The 22,768-nt window shown below is 37.4% G+C and overlaps 1 pseudogene; it reads right to left on the reverse strand.

The window, feature by feature from the left end:
• Positions 1–4,867: 4,867 nt before the first annotated feature.
• LOC109679151 (E3 ubiquitin-protein ligase SIAH1A-like) lies at positions 4,868–21,764 on the reverse strand (annotated as a pseudogene).
• Between the last annotated feature and the right edge of the window lie 1,004 nt (positions 21,765–22,768).

Raw genomic sequence — 22,768 nt, forward strand, 5'->3', positions numbered from 1 at the left:
CTGAAAAGGAAGAGCTTTTTTGATAGAAATGTTTCTAAAACGTTTTCATTTTCTTTGGCTATAGAGATCCACGTTGACAATGATGGTGAATATGATGATAGCTAATATTAACTTAGAACTAGTATCATTTAATTCATGCATCTCTATGAAATAGCAATCCAACTTCATCTGTGCTCCTAACCATTCCATTCTACTGTAGTTTCTCTGTGTGAATTTAAAAAAAAATTCTATTAAGAAACTACTGAAAGAAGAGGGTAAACATCCCTGTTTCCTCACAGATACTGAATGGATATATCAGTGTCAACTTTAATTATTTTGTAGAGAAATTATGTTTTTACATTATTTTTACATTGGAGACCCTTTTTTGGTGTTAAATATTGAATTTAGACCTTTGATTTCAAGGTGAACACTTACCTGTAGAAAACAGCTTGTTTTCCTGGATTCTGCCTTCTTGCAATTTCCATAAGCATAGTAGGAAACTCACTATAACTAGGATTTCCGTGTGCTTTCTATTTACATACAAAAAGTTTCTACAAAAGAAAGAGCTTACAGCAACAAAAATCATTCCCTGACAGTTCTATATGTCAGAAGTCCAGCACAATAGGGCAGGATTCTGTGCTCAGGGTCTCATAAGGATTGTGTTCTTTTCTAGAGACCCAAGATAAATCCACTTCTATGTTCATTTGGGTTGTTAGAAGAATTCAGTCCTTTACAGTTGTAGGGCTGATACTCCTATTTCCATACCAGCCGTCAGATGGGAGCCACTGACAACTCCAAAACACTGTCCACATTGGTCTTCGACGTAAGCAAGTCAAATCCTCCTTGGACTTCAAATCAAATTTCTCTGACGAATTTTCTTTAAGACAGGTCTTGCTATGTAGCCCAGGCTAGTCTGGAACTCATGATCCCCTTGCCTCAGCTTTCTAAGTGCTGGGATTGCAGGCATGTACCATGTCCAACTTCTCTGATGTCTTTTAATTGACCATATGATTGTATCAGGCCCACATGGATAATATTCTTACCTTAAAGTCAAACAAATAGTCATTATAATTTCATCTGTAAAATCTCTTCATTGCAGGACCAAGGACAGTGCTTGAATAGCCAAGGGATGGGAATTTGGTATTTAAAACTTCACCTAACATAGACCTAAGCAGAATCATTGGAAACTAAACTTCTTAGTAGCAAAAATGCTGCTCTGTGGAATCTGGCCACTATACTGAACAAGACTTTTACTAAAATGAGTTTTCAGATTGCTCACCAATACTTACTGTGGCAAGGTCAACAACTGCCCCATCCCATTCTCCCGGGCCCTTCTATTTCCCTACCTTCAAGCCACACCTGTGGCCTAGAAATTAGTCTCTGTCAGACTAGTGGGTATGTTGCAGCTAAGAACCAAACTGGTATCATAGGCAGTGGATAGCAGGGAGCAGCAGCAGCTGGGACCACATTGTAGCTCCCCATCTCTACCTCCATATTCTGTGTATCTCAAGATCTCTTTTCCCTCAGTACAATCTGGTGCCTCTAAGCAGGGTCTGTGCCTTCCCATCCTATCTCTTCCCATTTTGTCCCAATATCATTTGCCCCTGAGTTAAGCATCAAGTTCTTAGTTCTGTACAACTGTGTAAAACTATCTGAAAAAAAATCTTCTTCCCATGGACCCTCTCACACCCTTTCTTCTTTTAGATTCTGTGCACACTAGCAATGACAGTGGATCTGTAGGTGATGGGGAAGAAAGAAGATTAATTTACACATCAAAGGAAAATGAGACTCCAGGTATACCAGGACTTCTTGAACCTTATAGTTAAAAGAAAAGAATCTAAAATAAGCAGCAGGCCTGGGCCTTCAAGAAGAATGGAGAAATAAATAAAAGACAGCTGAGAGAGTAGAACTAAAAGTCAGGAATTTACAAGTGGTGAGGGTAGAAACAGAAGAATCTTTTGGGACAACATTAGGATAATACCTAGTATTCCCATAGGAAGGGAGATAGTCTTAGCAAATCTTTGACTTGGGTTCTTAGGAACCAGTTCATATCTAAAAGACACTCAAATCTGGGACTACAAAATGAGTCTGACCTTATTTAATCCTGAATCAACTCACTTTTCAAAGGTGGTCCTGATAATAAACTCTGAGGTATAACGTACAAGCATTTCTTTAAAGACTTACATGTCATTTTAATTTTTAATTGATATTTATTTCCAAATGGACTCCTAGTGCTTGGGTAGTAAGTTAAATGTTCCACAAATATGAAAGGAGAAACAGTGAAAGTCTGAACTCTACAGGCCACATCTTGAGAGGTAAATCAATCTACCAGACACCACAAAGGTTTTTAAAACTTCATGCTTTCTAAGATTTAGTCCCATTTTTTTCTGTATGCCATACTTTATGAAATTTAGGTCTGATGCAATAATACTAGATCTCTGTAATTTCTCTATCATCCCTCAATTTCTAAAGGATAGAGAAATGACAGCTACATTGGACTCTGTAGTATTCACCACATCCTAAAATTCCAAACCAGGTTTCAAATTCCCCAAAACATTCAACTCTTTCATCCCCCTCCCTAAATTACACACAAGAAACCCAAGTAAGCATTCAACATCCAGGCTCAGAAATGGAATTAATTTGATTTATTTGTTATATATAGATAAAATGGCAGAAAGTGGACCCATTGCTTTTTGGTCCATCTTCACAAAAGTAAAGCAATTAAATTGGGGATTAATTTCTATTTGGTTTATTTATACTAAGCCAAGGGTCACTTCTGTTTGTGAGAAAATGAAGGATAGCCTCCCCACCTAACAGGTAGGTCATGATGTCCCCAAGAAAATCTAAACAACTTTTGTATAGTATAAATAGTTGGGCAAGGCTGTGCTGTGAGATAAAACAATAAAGAAGAAAGACCACTCTGTGATTGGGTCTGAAACCAGGGACAAAAAAAAAACCTCTCTAATCACAAAACTTTTAGAATATCCTTTTGTGCTGGTGTACATGAATAATTACTGCTTCTTTACCAATGAACAATAAGTCATTTTGCTGCTTCCACCTTCAGATAAAACTAACCAAAATACCCTTGTAATTCCTAACTGCAAATCCAGAACTGAACTCCATTTCCCTTAAAACCTTCTTAAAATTAGCCAGGACAAACCCAAATTGTATAAGATGCTCTTGCTATAGTTTGGAATGTGTACCCCAGGGGTTCATGAGTTGAAGGGTTAGTCCTCAGTGTGGCAGTGTAGAAGGGTTGGTACCTTTAAGAGGTGGGGCCTAGTGGGAGGTAAATAGGTCACTGGAGACGCTCAGAATGGATTAAAGTGGTTCTCCTGGGATCTTTGAGTTAGTTCATATAAGAACATTGTTGTAAAGAAGAAATCATGGCCACTCCCAATCTCTTTAGCTTCTCATCTGGCTATATGATCTCTCCATCTCAACATGGTCCTGCCATACTGATGCCAGCTGCCATGATTACCTCACCAGAATTGAGCTGATATGGTGCTATATCCTGAAACTTCTAGAACTGTGAACTTTATAAAATTATCCAGCCTCAAGTACTTCATTGTAGTAATGAAAAATGGATTATCAATGCCTTCCAACTCCTTCTTACTAAAATACTCAATTCCTGTCAGACACTCTCTTCTTTGCTACAGTAAGTTAAATAAGCTTAATTTTTTGTTTCACCACAGATGAGTCCCTGATGATTTTTGGTTGATAGTCTTCTTTATACAACTGTCTGAACTGCAAAAACTCAAAGCCCTGCCTCCAAAGCATTTACTATCCTGGCCAGAAATTGTTATAACAAATGTCTTCAGAAAATTCCAAATTCCCTACAACACTTGATAAGAAATTTTTACATAGTGTGTAAAATTCTATTTTCCAAAAATTGTTCCAATATTTCCCATGTTACATGCTTTTCTGCAATATGACCTGCCATTCTCCCCGCACATGACAAAGTAAAATCTGATTTCTTTTTCTTTGAATCTGTAATGACCTTGCTGACTTGCTAATAATAAAAACAATTCAATGAAAGCGATGCTGTGTGACTTTTGAAGCTGCATCTAAAAAATCCAAACAACTTCAACCCATGAAAATTCTCATGTAACACTTGCTTTCTGGATGATCCCTTCCTAGACGTATCCTCCCACAATTCAACAATCATGCTGTGAAAAATCCAAGCTACATTGAGTCAATGTGGTATCCAGTTAATAGAGTCATCTCATCCCAAGTGCCAAAACATGTGAACCCAGAAGCCCTAAAATTATACCATCCCTCAGCTATCCAAGTCTTCATGCAGATACCCCAGACATTACAGAGCCAAGACAAACCATGCCCACTATTCCTTAAATAAATTCCTGGTTGATAGACACTATGGACGTTTTTTTGTTGTTTTGTGCCACTAAAATATATATCATTTACTGGTTAAGGAATCAGGCAATGAATGGAAGTCTGAAAGCTTCCAGGAGACTATCCATAAAAGCTTAGGGAAAAACATTCTTGGAAGCTGGAAAAAGGGGACCAATGTTATGAAGTGGTAGAAACAGTTTGGCAAAACTGTTGCCTGTGGTAATATGGAAAATAATGAATTGATGGATCTAAGATTTCCAGGCAAACCATCAAAAAGGGGAGAGATACTAAAAAGGAATTTTTTCATTTTTAAGACTTTAGAGGTACTCTAGAGGAAACAATACCAGCAGTATTCAACAGTAAAACCATTGCTCAGTCCAGTCTCTTAAGAAAGCTTTTAAAAGATTCTCAAATTAGGAAGTGGCTTCAGTGCAAAGAGCAAGTCAAGGTTGAACTGTAAGCTCTTTGTTAGGACCTCAGAAAGTGGTACCTCGATTGTCTCATGGTTCAGCTGGATAAAAACCTTCTGAGGAGTTTATGGACACTCCTGGGAAACCCTTCCTGTTAAACAACAGAGAATTTATGACACTTAAACATGTTGTTGCTCAACAGCCTTAAAGGGATCCTAAAACAAAGAAGAGCCTGACCTGAAGACATCAGTGGTTGGAGTTTTCTATGATGGAGTGAATTGCCATAAAGTCATAGAATCTTATTGTAAGAGATTTGTATAGGTATAAGCACTGTCTGCTCAAACTGAAAAAGCCAATAATCTCACAAAATGAAGAAACATCTTAGTATCCTCAAACAATCATGGACAGGAATCAGACTAAGAGAACTACTCAGCTGTAGACAATGCCTCATTTTTATAGAAAAAATAAGATGACTCAATGGGTAAAATCAAGAGACCAAAGATGGAGCCAAGAATCATAGAGAATCATTACTAGGAAGAAATTCTAAGCCTGAATCAATTAACTGAAGACAGCTGACTGACTGAAGTTCAGAATTGCTTTAGACCAGTGATATCTATGTGCCTCCCAATGCATCCTCCTCTACCTGTCTCTTGTGTGTTTGTTAACACTTTAATTTTTTTAAATTTTTTAACTTGAAGCATAAAAACTGTGCATATAAATGGGGTACCATGTAATGTTCAATACATGTACACAAAGTGTTAAGATTAAATCCAATTAACATATTTATCCTCAAACATTTACCACTCTTTGTGGTGAAAACTTTCAAAAGCCTTTCTTCTAGCTTTTGCAATTTACAATACATTTAAACTACATATGTATAGTCACCCTACTGTGCAATAACACACCAGAACTTCTTGCTCCTACTTAGCTGTAGCGTAGCACCCATTGATCAACCTTTGCCCATACACATTTCACCACCCTCTCTATCCCCAGCCTCTGATAACTACCATTCTATTGTCAAAATCCACAAGATCAACTTTTTTAGATTCCAGATATGAGTGAGATGGTTCTATTCCTGGCTTATTGCACTTAGCACAACGATGTCCAGTCCTATCCATGGTACAGAAAATTGCAGGGTTATATGGCAGCTCTACTTTTAATTTTTAAGCAACCTTCATACTGTTTTCCATAGTGGGAACAGTTTGCAAGTTTTCTTTTTCTTCACATCCTCATCAGTACCTGTTATTTGTTGTCTGTTTGATAATGGACATTCTTATTGGAATGATATAATATTTCATTGTGGTTTGAATGTTCATTTCCTTCATAATTAGTGAGCTTGAACACTTTTTCACATACCTGCTGTGCATTTGTATGTCTTCCATTGACAACTGTCTATTTAGAGCTATGGCTCATTTTTAATCATTTTTATTTGTTTGTTTTTGCTTTTTGCTATTAAGTTTTTAGAATTCCGTATATATTCTGGGTATCAGTCTCTTGTCAGAATTACAGTTTGCAAATATTTTCTTTCATTCTGTAGGCTATCTTTACATTCTGTTTATTATTTTCCTTGCTGTATAGATGCTTTTAGTTTGATGTAATACCATTTATCTATGTTTGCCTATTTCCCATGTTTTTAGAATCTTGCACAAAAATTTCTTGCCCATTTCAATGTCCTGACATGTTTTCCCTGTGTTTTCTTCTTGTAGTTTCATACTTTCAGGACTTACATTTACACCTCTAGTTTATTTTAAGTTGATTTTTATAACTGGTAGAAGATTGGGGTCTAGTTTCATTCTTCTAGATGTAGATGTCCAATTTTTCCCAACATTTTTTAACTTGCCAGATAATTTTTAATAAAAATTATTTTAAGATTTTTTGCAAACTGCCTTTTTAAACAAATGATTTGCTTTAAATTACAAATACCGTGTATGATGATGCCTTCTTTTGCAAAACCAATAAATAACAAAACAAATTTTAAGCACAAGGAATTAGTTACATTGATGCCTAAGTTGCCATTTTCTACAAATACTAGTGTCAAAGACTAGGTGGTCACTATTCATAATGGCTGCTGTAAGTTCCTAATGAATAGATGAAAGAGTCACTTCTCAAGTCAGTCACCACCTATGACCACATAGCTCAAGTTGATAAGTAAAATTTTCAGCTTGCTTGGGATTTCCCATCAGCTGTACAATTGGGAAGAACTGCTGGTGATCATCATGTTTTCCCTGTTTCTCCAAGACTAACATGAAGTGAAAACCAAAACAGGACTGCACCCTCACCCAGTCAACAGCACCAGGAAGATTCATGTCCTTAGCAAAGAAAACCATATCCTCTCCCTGTAGGATTGCAATGGCCTTGTGCAGATGTATCTGATGGGACATCACAGCATCCAAAGAACCTTGCAATTTACAGTAAGCACCAAGGCACAGGCAGGAGTGAAACCTAAACTCATGGAGCTCTTCCCTCTCTCTGTCTGTGGCAGTTATGTCACATCCAGAAGAGGCATATTTATAAGAGAAGAGTACTGAATTGGCCACTTTCTCCATAACCAAGTTGTGAATGGATCCCAATGGGCTCAACAGGTTGGACAGTATGTTAGTTTGGGGCCATAGTTGCTACAAATAAGATGGCCACTCTGAAATGAAGAGTGGATGGTAACACATAGTCAAAGCAGAAAGGAATGACCAAGTCATTGTTGGATGCAGTTGTGCGAGTCAAAGAAGGTACCCTCTAGGATGGTGAACCCTGGAGGTACCAGTAGGTAATGCATTTCTTTTCTCTTCCTTGTCCTAGTGGATGGTGAGCATGAAAGCAAGACTCCCCTCTAGGAATACAGAAAGGAAAGCATAGGCTTTTCCTTCTGGAGAAGTGGGCAACATTGTGTTTCCCTAAAATGCACAGTCCCCTCCTGGACATTTCTGTTTCTCAGCACAGCAGACTCAGAGGTGTGTCATCCTTACAAACACAGGCTACACAGTACCTTCAGCCTGTCCTCAGGAGGTGACCACACCTCCCAGTGAGCTCAAGCTTGCCTGTGTCTCCAAACATGGGACCTAATGCTAAGCTGTCCTCCACTGTGCTCTATGCCTTTGTCAGTCTGTCAAGTTTCTTTTCCTCAGCTTCCTTGGCTAGGCCTGGCTGTGGAGTGCCCAAAACTGGTTAAAAAAAAAAAAAAAGGAGGCGAGTGCCCTCCCTGAGAGCCATTTGGAGGAAATTCCAGAACTCCCATCATCATTTATTGAACAGAATGCCTTTTCTCCAGTGAATTCTCAGTGCCTTTGTTGAAAATCAGTTGGCTGCAGATGTGTGGATGTACCTCTAAAGTCTCTATTCTGTCCCATTGGTCTTTGAGCCTTTTTTATACCAATACTATGCTGCTTTGAATCCTTTATCTTTGCAGTATGTTTTTAAGTCAGGTAGAACCTCCTGCTTTGCCTTCTTTCTCAAAATGGCCTTGGTTATTCAGAGGTTTAGAGGAGGGTTCCATATAAATCTTAGAATTATTCCTAATTGTAAAGAATGTCATTGGTACTTTGATAGAGATTGTACTGAACCTGTAAATCACTTTGGGTGATATGGACATTTTAACAATAGTGATTCTTCCAATACATGAACACAAGATATCTTTCCACTTTTTTGTGTCATCTTCAATTTCTTTGATCAATGTTTTATAATTTTCATTTTAGAATCTTCTCTTCATTTTCTTAGTCTAACCATAGATCTGTCTATTTTGTTTATCTTTTCAAACAACTAGCTCTTTGTTCTGTTGATCTTTTGTATTTTTAGGCTCTATTCATCCATTTCTGTTCTTTTCTTTATTATTTTTTTCTTTCTATCAATTTGGAGTTTGACTTGTTCATGTTTCTCTGCTTCCTTGATATCAATGATAGGTTGTTTATTACAGATCTATTTTCCTCATGTAATCACTGTAAAATTCCCTCTTAGTACTGCTTTTACTGCATCCCACATGTTTTTGTATGCTGTGTCTCCATTTTCACTTGTTTAAATAAATTTTTTAATTTGTGTCTTGATTTATCTCTCAATCCATTAATTGTTCAATAGTAAGTTATTTAATTTTAATTCATATAGTTCCAAAGTTTTCCTTTTTATCAATCTTTAGTTTTACTACATTGTGGTCAGAAAAGATACTTGATATGATTTCAACATTTTTAAATTAGTTGGTCCTGGTTTTGTGGCCTATACTATGCTTTATTCCGTGCCGATGAGAAAATATGTATTCGACAGCTGTTGGATAGAATGTTCTTTCAGTTAGGTCCATTTGGTCTAGGATTTTATTTAATTCCGCTGTTTCTTTGTTAATTTTCTGTCTGAATGATTTATCCATTGCTGAAAATATAATGTTAACTCCCCCAGCTATTTTTTTATTTTTGTCTCTCTCTCCTTTTTAGTCTATCCATATATGTTGTATATGTTTGGGTGCTCCAATATTGGGAAATTATTGCTGTCTCTTTCTGTGTTGACACCTTCATCATTATATAATGACCTTCCTTGTCTACTTACACTGTTGATGATTCAAAGTCTATTTTATCTAGGTATGGCTACTCCTTGTTACTTTTGGATCCCATATTCCATGCTTTTACTTTTAATTTACATATGTCCTTAGAGGTGAAGTTTTTTATAAGAAGCATAGAGTTGGGCCTTATTTTTACTCAATTTAGTCACTCTTTTAATTGGGTAATTTAATCTATTTATATCAAGGTAATTATTGAAAGTAAGGTCTAACTACAGCAATCATGTAACTTGTTTTCTAGTTTTTTGTAATTCCTTCCTTTTTTCTCCCTCTTACAATTTTTCTTTGTAGGTGAATTATTTACTCTAGTAAAAGAAGAGTATTTTGACTCCTTCTTATTATTTTGTTCTGTCTATTTCAGACCTTGAGTTTACAAAACCTTGTAAACCTTGTTTACCTTAAGTTGCCATGAAGTTTACGAAAATACCTCTCAATTTAACAAGCTATTTTGAAATGATAGAAGCTTAACATGATAATAATGACAAGAGCAGAAACAAAATAACAAAAGAAAGTATACTAATAGGAAAACTCTATACTGAACTCCATTCCTCCCTACACTTTGAATTGTTGATATTGCATTTTATATCTTTCTATATTGCCTATCTTTTAACATATTAATACAGTTATTTAGAAGTGTTTTTCAGTCTTCTTACTAAAGATAAGACTTATAAAGCATGCTTACAATATTCAAGCATTTTGATTTTATTTGTATAATTACCTTTACCAGTGAGATTTATATTATCCCACATTTTCTTACTAATTCACGTCTCTTTCTTTCAATTTGAAGGAATTCTTTTGGCATTCTTATGGAACACATCTGGTGGAGATACATCCTCCTAGCTTTTGTTTGTCCTGGAATGCCTTTATCGCTCCTTCATTTCCAAAGTATAGCTTCATTGTGTGCAGTCTTCTCGGTTGACAGGTTAATCTGCAAATCTCATGTTACCTCCTCTTGGCCTAAAAGGTCATTTCTCCCCACTGCCCCACCACCTCCTCAATCTCCAACCCCATGCCCCTCGCTTCTAGGCAGAACTTATTCTGCTCTTTTCTCCTACTTCGTTGAAGAGAAGACATAGCAATAATAAGAAGGACATAGCGTTTTTGCTAGTTAAGATAAGGATAGCTATACAGAGAGATTCCTAGCATTGCTTCCATGCACAAGTGTATCACAACTCGAATTGATTCATTTCTACCTGACCTCTTCACTACTTCCTGGTCACCTTCCCATATTGACCTCTGACATTTTAATGTTACTGTATTAGCTCCGCTGCAGTGGGGACATCAAACACTATCAAGTTTCGGTTTCCTACCTATCCACATTCCTCCAGTATGTGCTCTCCTCTTAGTATGTGACCCAAGTCCAACAACATTACTGCCTTTGCCCTAAATCTAAAGTTTGCATATGATGGAGAACATATGATTTTTGGTCTTCTGAGCCTGGCTAACATCACTCAGGATGATGTTCTCGAGTTCCATCCATTTACTTGTGAATGATAGGATTTCATTCTTCTTCATGGCTGAGTAAAATTCCATTGTGTATAAATACCACATTTTCTTAATCCATTTGTCAGTAGTGGGGTATCTTGGCTGTTCCCGTAACTTGGCTATTGTGAATAGTGCAGCAATAAACATGGATGTGCAGGTGCCTCTGGAGTAACCTGAGTCACATTCCTTTGGATATATCCCTAGAAGTGTGATTACTGGATCATATGGCAGATCTATGTTTAGTTTTTTTAAGAAGCCTCCATATTGTTTTCCAGAGTGGTTGCACTAGCTTGCATTCCCACCAGCAGTGTATGAAGGTTCCTTTTTCCCCACATCCTTACCAGCACCTGTTGTTGGTGGTGTTTTTGATGAAGTGTTTTTGATGAGGTGAAATCTTAGTGTGGTTTTGATTTGCATTTCCTTTATGGCCAGAGATGGTGAGCATGTTTTCATGTGCATTTTGGCCATTTGAATTTCTTCTTTTGAAAAAGTTCTGTTAAGTTCACTTACCCATTTCTTTATTGATTTTGGGAGAGTTTAGTTTTTTAAGTTCCCTGGATATTCTGCTTATCAGTCCTTTGTCTGATGTATAGCTGGCAAATATTTTCTCCCACTCTGTGGGTGCTCACTTCAGTTTAGAGACCACTTCTTTTGTTGTGCAGAAGCTTTTAATCTTATGTTGTCCCATTCATCCATCCTTTTAGTTGCTGAGCTGCTGGGATTCTATAAGGAAGTCCTTGCCTATTCCTATTGCTTCCACAGTATTTGCTGCTCTTTCCTGTACCAATTTTAGAGTTTCAGGTCTGATATCAATGTCCTTGATCCATTTTGAGTTGAAACTAGTACAGGGTGATAAACATGGATAAAATTTCAGTTTTTTGCAGACAGATAACCACTTTTCCAAACAATATTTGTTGAAGAGGCTGTCTTTTCTCCATTGTATATTTTTAGCACTTTTGTCAAAAATAAGGTGGACATAGTTGTGTGGATTTGTATCCGGGTCCTCTGTTGAGTTCCACTGGTCTTCATGTCTGTTTTTGTGCCAGTACCATGCTGTTTTTATTGCTATTGCTTTGTAATATAGTTTGAAGTCAGGTATTGTGATACCTCTAGCATTGCTCTTTTGCTGAGTATTGCCTTGGCTACTAGCAGTCTCTTGGGTTTCCAAATGAACTTTAGGGTAGATTTTTCAATCTCTATGATGAGTGTCATTGGGATTTTTAAGGGAATTGCATTAAACATGTAGATGGCTTTTGGTAGTATAGCCATTTTTACTATGTTGATTCTACTAATCCATGAGCCTGGGAAATCTCTCCACCTTCTGTAGTCTTCCTTGATCTCTTTCTTCAGGGGTTTGTAGCTCTCCTTGTAGAGATCATTCACATCCATTGTTAAGTTTACTCCTAGGTATTTGATTTTTTTTTAGGCTACTGTAAATGAAATTGTTTCCATATATTTTTTCTGTTTGTTCATTGTTGGTGTATAGAAAAGCTAATGATTTTTGTAAGTTGATTTTGCATCTTGCCACCTTCCTATAGCTGTTTATGGTATCTAGGAGTCTTTGAGTAAAGTTTTTTGGGTCTTTAAGATGTGGATCATGTCATCTGTAAATAGGGATATTTTGACAGTTTCTTTACCTGTTTCTATTCCTTTTATTTCTTCTTCTTGCCTAATTGCTCTGGCTTGGAATTCCAGGACTATGTTGAATAAGAGTGGGGATAGTGGTCACCCTTGTCTTGTTCCTGATATTAGGAAAAATGGTTTCAGTTTTTTGCCATTAAGTATGATGTCTTAGCTTTTACAATGTTGAGGTACATTTCGTTCTTCTTCATGGCTGCATAAAATTTCATTGTGTATAGATACCACATTTTCTTAATCCATTCATCAGTGGTGGGGCATCTTGGCTGTTTCCATAACTTGGCTGTTGTGAATAGTGCCACAATAAACATGGGTGTGCAGGTGCCTCTGGAGTAACCTGTGTCACAGTCTTTTGGGTATATCCCATTTACTGGTAAATGGATGGAATTGGAGAACATCATTCTGAGTGAGGTTAGCCTGGCCCAAAAGACCAAAAATCTTATGTTCTCCCTCATATGTGGACATTAGATCAAGGGCAAACACAACAATGCGATTGGACTTTGAGCACATGATAAAAGCAAGAGCACACAAGGGAGTGGTGAGGATAGGTAAGACACCTAAAAAATTAGCTAGCATTTGTTGTCCTTAACGCAGAGAAACTAAAACAGATACCTTAAAAGCAACTGAGGCCAATAGGAAAAGGGGACCAGGAACTAGAGAAAAGGTTAGATTAAAAAGAATTAACCTAGAAGGCAACACACACGTACAGGAAATTAATGTGAGTCAACTCCCTGTATAGCTATCCTTATCTCAACCAGCAAAAGCCCTTGTTCCTTCCTATTATTGCTTATACTCTCTCTACAACAAAATTAGAAATAAGGGCAAAATAGTTTCTGCTGGGTATCGAGAGGGTGGGGGGAGAGGGAGGGGGCAGAGTGGGTGGTAAGGAAGGGGGTGGGGCAGGGGGAAGAAATGACCCAAGCCTTGTATGTGCATATGAATAATAAAATAATTAAAAAAATGTTGAGGTACATTCCTTCTATTCCTAGTTTTCTTAGATCTTTTATCATGAAGTGCTGTTGGTTCTTATCAAAGGCTTTTTCTGCATCTATTGAGACAATCAAGTGGTTTTTGTCTTTGCTTCTATTAATGTGCTGTATTACATTTATCAATTTGCATATGTTGAACCAACCTGGCATCCCTGAAATGAAACCATCTTGGTCATGGTGCATGATCTTTCTGATGTGTTGTTGAATTTGGTTTGCCATTATTTTGATGAGGATTTTTGCATTGATGTTCATTAAGGAGATTGGCCTATAGGTCTCCTTTTTGGAGGGTCTTTGTCTGGTTTTGGGATGAGTATAATGCTGACTTCATAAAATGAGTTAGGCAGTGTTCCTTACCTTTCTATTTCATGGAAAAGTTTAAGGAGAGTTGGTATTAGTTCTTCCTTAAAGGTCTGATAGAATTCAGCAGAGAATCCTGAGGTCTTAGATTTTTCTTTTTAGGAGACTCTATTTCTGCTTCAATTTCACTTTGTGTTATAGATCAATTCAGGTGATTAATATCCTCTTGGTTCAATTTTGGGTGGTTATAAGTATCTAGAAATTTGACTATTACTAATTATTTTCAAATTTATTGGAATATAGGTTCTCAAAGTAGTCTCTGAAGATTCGCTGGATTTCCATGTTCGTTGTTATCTCCCCTTTTGCATTTCTGATTTTACTGATTTGGAGTTTTTTCTCTCCTCATTTTAGTCAGGTTTGCCAGGGGTCTGTCAATCTTGTTTATTTTTCCAAAGAACCAGTTTTTTATTTCATTGATTCTTTGTATGGTTCTTTGTTTCTATTTCATTAATTTCAGCCCCTTATTTTTCTTATTTCTCTCCTTTTGCTTGTTTTGGGTTTTGCTTGTTCTTGTTTCTAGGAGTTTGAGATGTAGTATTAGATCATTGATTTAAGATCTTTCTGCCCTTTTAATATATGCACTCATGGCTATAAACTTTCCCCACAGGACTGCCTTTGCAGTGTCCCATAGGTTTGGTAGGTTGTATTTCATTCACATTAACATCCAGGAACCTTTTAATTTCCTCTTTTATTTCATCAATGACCCATTGATCACTGAGCAATGTGTTGTTCAGCTTCCAACTGTTTGCATGTTTTTTACTATTGTTTTTATTGTGAAGTTCTTGTTTTAATGCATTGTGATCAGATAGAATGCATGGTATTATTTCTATTTTCTTATATTTCCTGAGGCTTGTATTGTGCCCTAAAATATGATCAATTTTGGAGAAAGTCCCATGGGCTGCTGAGAAGAATGTATATTGTGCAGAAATTGGATGAAATATCTGTAGACATCAGCTAGGTCATTTGATCTATGGTGTGATTTAGATCTAAGATTTCTGTATTGATTTTCTGTTTGGAAGACCTATCTATTGGTGATAGGGGGGTATTAAAGTCTCCCAGAACCACTGTGTTGGAGTTTATATATGTTTTTAGGTCCTTCAGAGTATGTTTGATGAAATTGGGTGCACTGACATTGGGTGCATATAGGTTGATAATTGTTATTTCCTTTTTGTGTATTTCCCCTTTTATTAGTATGGAATGTCCTTCTTTATCTCATTTGATCAATGTAGGTTTGAAGTCTACTTTGTTCAAGATAAGTGTTGCTTCTCCTGCCTGTTTTTGGGGGCCATTGGCTTGGTAAATCTTCTTCCAGCTTTTCACCCTAAGCCAGTGCTTGTGTCTGTCAATGAGATGAGTCTCCTCTAAGCAACAGATTTTTTGATCTTCCTTTTTAATCCAGTTTTCCAAACAGTGTCTTTTGATGGGGGAATTAAGTCCATTAACATTCAGTGTTAGTATCGATAGGTATATGGTGATTCCTGTCATTTAATTTTCTTTGTTGTTTAAGGGTTTGATTGTATGCAACTAAATCAATGCTACTCTCTACTTTCTTGCCTTTTCTTCTCCTATGGTTTGGTACTGCCTGTCCATTCATGGTTTTGCATGCTTTCCTTTTCTGTATACAGTATTCTTTGAAGAATCTTTTGTAGTGCTGGCTTGGAGGTCATGTATTGTTTTACCTTCTGCTTATCATGGAAGACTTTTTTGTTCTATTTATTTTGAATAATAGTTTTGTTGGGCAAAGTATCCTAGGATTGAAATTATTCTCATTCAGTGCCCAGAAGACCTCACCCCTAGCTCTTCTTGCTTTTAATGTTTCTGTTGAGAAATCTGCTGTGATTTTGATTGGTTTACCTTTGTATGTTATTTGTATTTTCTTTCTTACAGCCCTCAATATTCTTTCTCTATTTTCTGTCCTTGTTGTTTTAATGATAATATGTCATGGGGTATTTCTATTTTGGACAAGTCTGTTTGGTGTCCTGGAGGCTTCCTGAACCTGAAGGGGCAGAGTTTTCTCTGGATTTGGGAAATTTAGTTATTATTTTGTTGAATATATTATGAATTCCTTTTGCTTCCATCTCTTCTCTTTCTTCAATGCTCATGATTCTCAGGTTTGGTCTTTTGATAGAGTCAGTGAGTTCTTGCATATTCCTTTCACAGGTTTTGAGTTGTTTGAGTAATAGTTCTTCAGTTTATCCTTTAATTTCCATTTCATCTTCAAGTTCTGAGATACTGTCTTCTGCTTGTTCTAGTCTGCTGGAGTGACCTTCCATTGTGTTTTGTATTTCTGTTTCATTCTTTTTTTCTGAGATTTTCCATATCATGGGTCACTTCTTCTTTAATATTGTCTATTTTCATCTTGAATTCTTTTATAACTCCATTTATAGTGTTCTTTGTTTCACTTTGGTGTTTATTTAGGGGTTCTATGAGTTCATTTATTTGTTTCTGTGTCTTCTCATATTCTTTATTTTTGGTATCTTGGAATTTCTTGAGTGCCTCTTGTATGTTTTGGTTAACCATATCTAGTAACATCTCCATGAAATTCTCAGTGATTACCTGCAGAATTTCTTCTTTGAGGGTGTTATTGTGAGCATCATTGGGTTCCTTGACATCATTTATCTATGTTTTGTTCCAGTCTGGAACTGGGTACCCACTTTCTTCATTTCCCTCTGAATCCTATATTCAATTTTTTTTGGGGGGGGGGCGATAATGGTTTTCATCCTTCTTTCATCTTCCCATTGCTCCACTTGGTACTGTGCAACTATATTCTTGATAGGCTAGTTGGTGGTTTCAGTCACCTGTTTTCTTTCCCTTGGTTTAATTTTGTTTTGTGGCTGTATTTGGTTTGTAGCTAAGTGTGTGTGTGTTGTTTATGTCCCTGGTCTGGTGTAATTTAGTATTTGCTAATTCACAATAGTAAAACTAACAACAACAAAAAAGAAATCAACATGGAGAGATGAACAAACAAGAAACAAAACAAACAAACAGACAAACAAACAAAAAATTTCAGGTTCAGGAACAATAGAATTTCAATCTTAGTTTGAGTTCTTGTGTTACTCCTGCAGCATCCAATCCTGGTGTTGGTATTTAAGCAGAAGCTCTGTGATAGTCTTGCCAGGTGGTGGGGTAGTGTTTGGTTGTCTTTTTTTTTTTTTCCTTCTCTTTCACAGGCAGATGCTCAGTCAGTTCCTCCCACAGTGGGGTGTGGCAGTTTAAGTTTGTATGTTGTCCTCAGGATCCGGAATCAGCTCTGTAGCCCACCAGCTGTCCTGCTTTGGAGTTGGGTTTTCACTGTGCTTGATTACTGGGGGCTTGTTTCTTTGCCTTACCCCCTTTCTCTGGGGCAAGGTCAGTGATCCATCACCTGGCCCCCTACTGTCAGTGTGTCGTGATGGTTTGCTGATTATTTTTCAATTTTGCAGTGTAGTTTGATTTTGGATGTTGCTCACTGGCTCAGTAGATGAGCTTTGTGGACCATTACCTGCCCTGCTTCAGGCAGCAGCTTATCACCCGCCAGCTGTTGGCCCTTGTGCCTTTCCATCCTTTGCTTACTGAAAGAGTGGAGATCAGCTGCATCTATTAACTTGTGTTCAGAGAAGCAGGGGTCAACATTGCACAACCTTTTTTTCTTTTTTTTATTATATTCATACGTGCATATAATATTTGGGTCATTTCTCCCCCCTTCCCCCTGCCCCCCTCCTCCCTTGCCCCCCCCAACCACTCGCTACCAAGCAGAAACTATTTTGCACTTATCTCTAGTTTTGTTGAAGAGAGAGTATAAGCAATAATAGGAAGGACCAAGGGTTTTTGCTAGTTGAGATGAGGTAGCTATACAGGGAGTTGATTCGCATTGATTTCCTGTACATGTGTGTTACCTTCTAAGTTAATTCTTCTCGAACTAACCTTTTCTCCAGTTCCTGGTCCCCTTCTCCTATTGGCCTCAGTTGCTTTAAAGTATCTGCTTTAGTTTCTCTGCATTGAGGGCAACAAATGCTATCTAGTTTTTTGGGTGTTTTACCCATCCTCATACTTGCCTTGTGTGTTCTCATTTTATCATGTGATCAAAGTCCAATCCCCTTGTTGTGTTTGCCCTTGATCTAATGCCCACATATGAGGGAGAACACACGATTTCTGGTCTTTTGGGCCAGGCTAACCTCACTCAGAATGAAGTTCTCCAGTTCCATCCATTTACCTGTGAATGATAACATTTCATTCTTCTTCTTGGCTGCATAAAATTCCATTGTGAGTTACTACCACATTCTCTTAATCCATTCATCAGTAGTGGGGCATCTTGGCTGTTTCCATAACTTGGCTATTGTGAATAGTGCCACAATAAACATGGGTGTGCAGGTGCCTCTAGAGTAACCTGTGTCACAGTCTTTTGCATATATCCCCAAGAGTGGTACTGCTGAATATATGGTAGATCAATGTTTAGATTTTTAAGAAGCCTCCAAATTTTTTTCCAGAGCGGTTGTACTAGTTTACATTCCCACCAGCAGTGTACAAGGGTTCCTTTTTCCCCACATCCTTGCCAACACCTGTTGTGGTGGTGTTGCTAATGATGGCTATTCTAACAGGGGTGAGATGGAATCTAGTGTGGTTTTAATTTGCATTTCCTTTATTGCTAGGGATGGTGAGCATTTTTTCATGTGTTTTTTGACCATTTGAATTTCTTCTTTTGAGAAAGTTCTGTTTAGTTCACTTGCCCATTTCTTTATTGGTTCATTAGTTTTGGGAGAATTTAGTTTTTTCAGTTCCCTATATATTCTGGTTATCAGTCCTTTGTCTGATGTGTAGCTGGAAAATATTTTCTCCCACTCTGTGGGTGTTCTCTTCAGCTTAGATATGATTTTTTTTTGATGAGCAGAAACTTTTTACTTTTATGAAGTCCCATTTATCTATGCTATCTCTTAGTTGCTATGCTGCTGGGGTTCCATTGAGAAAGTTCTTAACTATACCTACTAATTCCAGAGTATTTCCTACTCTTTCCTGTATCAACTTTAGAGTTTGGAGTCTGATATTAAGATCCTTGATCCATTTTGAGTTAATATTGGTATAGGGTGATATACATGGATCTAGTTTCAGTTTTTTGCAGATAGCTAAAGAGTTTTCCCAGCAGTTTTTGTTGAAGAGGCTGTCTTTTCTCTATCGTATATTTTTAGTACTTTTGTCAAAGACAAGTTGGTTATAGTTGTGTGGCTTCATATCTGGGTCCTCTATTCTGTTCCACTGGTCTTCATATCGGTTTTTGTGCCAGTACCATGCTGTTTTTATTGTTATTGCTTTGTAATATAGTTTGATGTTGGATATCATGATACCTCCAGCATTGTTCTTTTGACTGAGTATTGCCTTGGCTATTTGTGGCCTCTTGTGTTTCCATATAAATTTAATGTTAGATTTTTCAAACTCTTTAATGAATGTCATTGGAATTTTGATGGGAATTGCATTAAACATGTAGATTACTTTGGGGAGTATCGACATTTTTACTATGTTGATTCTACCAATTCATGAGCATGGGAGATCTCTCCACTTTCTATAGTTTTCCTCAATCTCTTTCTTCAGAAGTTTATAGTTTTCCTTGTAGAGGTCATTCACATCCTTTGTTAGGTTTACATCTAGGTATTTGATTTTTTTTGAGGCTATTGTAAATGGAATTGTTTTCATATATTCTTTCTCAGTTTGTTCATTATTACTGTATAGAAATGCTAATGATTTTTCTATGTTGATTTTATATCCTGCTACCTTGCTAGAGCTATTGATGGTGTCTAGGAGCTTTTGAGTAGAGTTTTTTGGGTCTTTAAGGTATAGGATCATGTTGTCTGCAAATAGGGATATTTTGACCATTTCTTTACCTATTTGTGTTCCTTTTATTTCTTCTTCTTGCTTAATTGCTCTGGCTAGGAATTCCAGTACTATGTTGAATAGGAGTAGAGATAGTGGGCACCCTTGTCTCATTCCTGATTTTAGAGGGAATGGTTTCAGTTTTTCTACATTAAGTATAATACTGGCTGTAGGTTTGTCATATATAGCTTTTACAATGTTGAGGTACTTTCCTTCTATTCCTAATTTTCTTAGAGCTTTTATCATGAAATGGTGTTGGATCTTATCAAAGGCTTTTTCTGCATCTACTGAGATGATCAAGTTGTTTTTGTCTTTGCTTCTGTTAATGTGGTTTATTTCATTTATTAATTTTCATATGTTGAACCACGCCTGCATTCCTGGATGAAGCCTCCTTGGTCGTGGTGAATGATCTTTTTGATGTGTTGTTGAATTCTGTTTGCCATTATTTTATTGAGGATTTTTGCATCAATGTTCATTAAGGAGATTGCCTGTAGTTCTCCTTTTTGGAGGTATCTTTGCCTGGTTTTGGGATCAGTGCAATACTGGCTTCATAAAATGTGTTAGGTAGTTTTCCTCCCCTTTCTATTTTGTGGAACAGTTTAAGGAGTGTTGGTATCAGTTCTTCTTTAAAGGTCTGACAGAATTCAACAGAGAATCCCTCAGTTCCTGGACTTTTCTTTTTAGGGAGACTCTTGATTGCTGCTTGAATTTTATTTTGTGTTATAGATCTATTCAGGTGATTAATATCCTTTTGGTTCAGTTTTGGATGATCATAAGTATCTAGAAATCTGTCCATTTCTTTAAGATTTTTGAATTTATTTGAATATAGGTTCTTGAAGTAGTCTCTGATGATTTCCTGGATTTCCATGGTGTTTGTTGTTATCTGTCCTTTTGCATTCCTGATTTTACTGGGTTTTTTTTCTCTCCTCATTTTAGTGAGGTTTGCCAGGGGTCTATCGATCTTGTTTATTTTTCAAAGAACCAGCTTTTTGTTTTATTAATTCTTTGTATAGTTTTTTGGTTTCTATTTCATTAATTTCAGCTCTTATTTTTATTATTTCTCTCCTTCTATTCATTTTGGGATTTCCTTGTTCTTGTTTTTCTAGGAGTTAAGATGTAGCATTAGTTCACTGATTTGAGATCTTTTAGTCTTTTTATTATATGCACTCATGGCTATAAACTTTCTTCTCAGGACTGCCTTTGCTGTGTCCCATATGTTCTAGTAGGTTTGTTTTCATTTTCATTGACTTCCAGGAATTTTTTAATTTCCTCTTTTATTTCATCAATGACCCGTCATTCATTAAGCAATGAGTTATTCAGTTTCCAGCTTTTTCCATGTTTTTTGTCTTTATTTTTGCTATTGCATTCTAGTTTAATGCAGTGTGATCAGCTAGAATGCATGGTATAATTTCTATTTTGTTATATTTGCTGAGGCTTGCTTTGAACGTTGCATAACTCTTGAAGCTAGGTCAGAAAAGACCAAACATGTTTCCCCATGGTTCTCTTGAAACTGTCAATGTCTGGATGTTCCCTTTCAGAATCCAGGAACCATGGCATGGCAAGCTTAAGCCACAAAGCAAGATCACATGTAAGAACTCTGGTTGACAGTCCCTGTTGAACCTAGCCTGTGAATTATCTCTGCCCAAGCAACAGCCAGACATGAGTAATTTCCATATGATCCCAGCCAGTATTCTCTGAATCACTCCATTATGTGAAACTTTCCCAGTAAGGCCCAACAAGCCATCTATGTGCTGACCTGTCTAAAATCCTAACCTGCTCAATCTGTGAGCAAAATTATTTGGGTAGCTTGTTGTACAGAAGTAAACAATTTAAACAGTCTATCTACTGCATTGTGTAGTATCTCAATTACTAGCCATACATAGCTACTTCCCCTCTCCTTACATGTGGCTATTCCAATTGAAATTGAAATTAATTTAAATTTTAAAATATTTGGCTGGTGGAGTGGATCAGGTGGTAGAGCACCTGCCTAGCAAGCATGAATCCCTGAGTTCAAACCCTAGTACCGCCAAAAAAAAAAAAGGGTTAAAACACTAATAATTTGTCCTCTGCCACCGGAGACACATTTCAAGTGTTCAAAAGCACATGTGAGGAGAAACCTAAGATGCCAGATAACCCTCGCACCCTGAGCTCCACAATTTCAGAAGAATACTTCAGATTCATGATAGCATGGATTGGGTAACCAGCTTTTTTGCCAACTAAGATACTGCCAATATGGTACACATAAAGTACAACAACAGACCCTTAATCTAGTTTTTTATAGCACATAGCACCCCCAGAAACCCAGGTACTGCAAACTGGCAGTGGCCAGCTTGCCTGGTGGAAAGCCATTTTTCCCTTTTTTTTTTTTTTTTTTGACTTTTTTCTTGCAAAAACACAATGTAGAGAATTGCAGAACAAGTTCTGCAAGCATCTGGAATATCCTGGATCTGCCATAATTCACAGACACAAAACCTTGGACTCCTTCCTTCCTGAGCCACCCTGGAGCTGACTCAATTCCAACAAGTGTAACTTCAACCCCACCAGGTGAGCATGACACATCATCTGCCTTGGAAGGAACCACATAGTCCAACACAGCTAGTGGGCAGATTGTACCCCTACCTGGACAAAACTGGTGACCATAAACATAGCTAAAATTTCACCTCTGCCTGGTGGGGGTGAGATAGAATGCAGAGCTGATCCAGCCTGGAGTGGGGAGGGGGACTGGCCAGCCACAGTGTGGTAAAAACAGACATTCCACCACATTGGAGAAACTGATAGTGAGCTGAAACTGACAGACTTCCAAGAGAAAAGCAGTCAACCAAAAAGCTCAATTCTAGCTCCCAGGCTTGGCCTGCAGGCAGTTGGGGCTGATGACTGCTACATACCAACTTCTCATGGGACTACTTTAGAGAACCTGCCTGCACTAGAAGGCCCATCCCACCAAGGAAAGCCTGGGCTCAAATACATTGAGTCTATCCCTGCCAAAGCTGTCAGATAGGGAGGGGCAACATCCATTGCCACACAGCCCAGCACATCAACCTCAAGAAGGGGCAAAGACTCAGAGAAATCCCCTTCAAAAGTGTCAGCACCTGGATTAGAAATTGGAGGAAAGAGCCCAGAACACCCACTGAACTGAGAAGAAACCCATTCTTCTCCATACAAAGAAGAAATTTGGACAATATTTT

Source organism: Castor canadensis, chromosome 7 (assembly GCF_047511655.1).
Source record: "Castor canadensis chromosome 7, mCasCan1.hap1v2, whole genome shotgun sequence".
Lineage (NCBI taxonomy): Eukaryota > Metazoa > Chordata > Mammalia > Rodentia > Castoridae > Castor > Castor canadensis.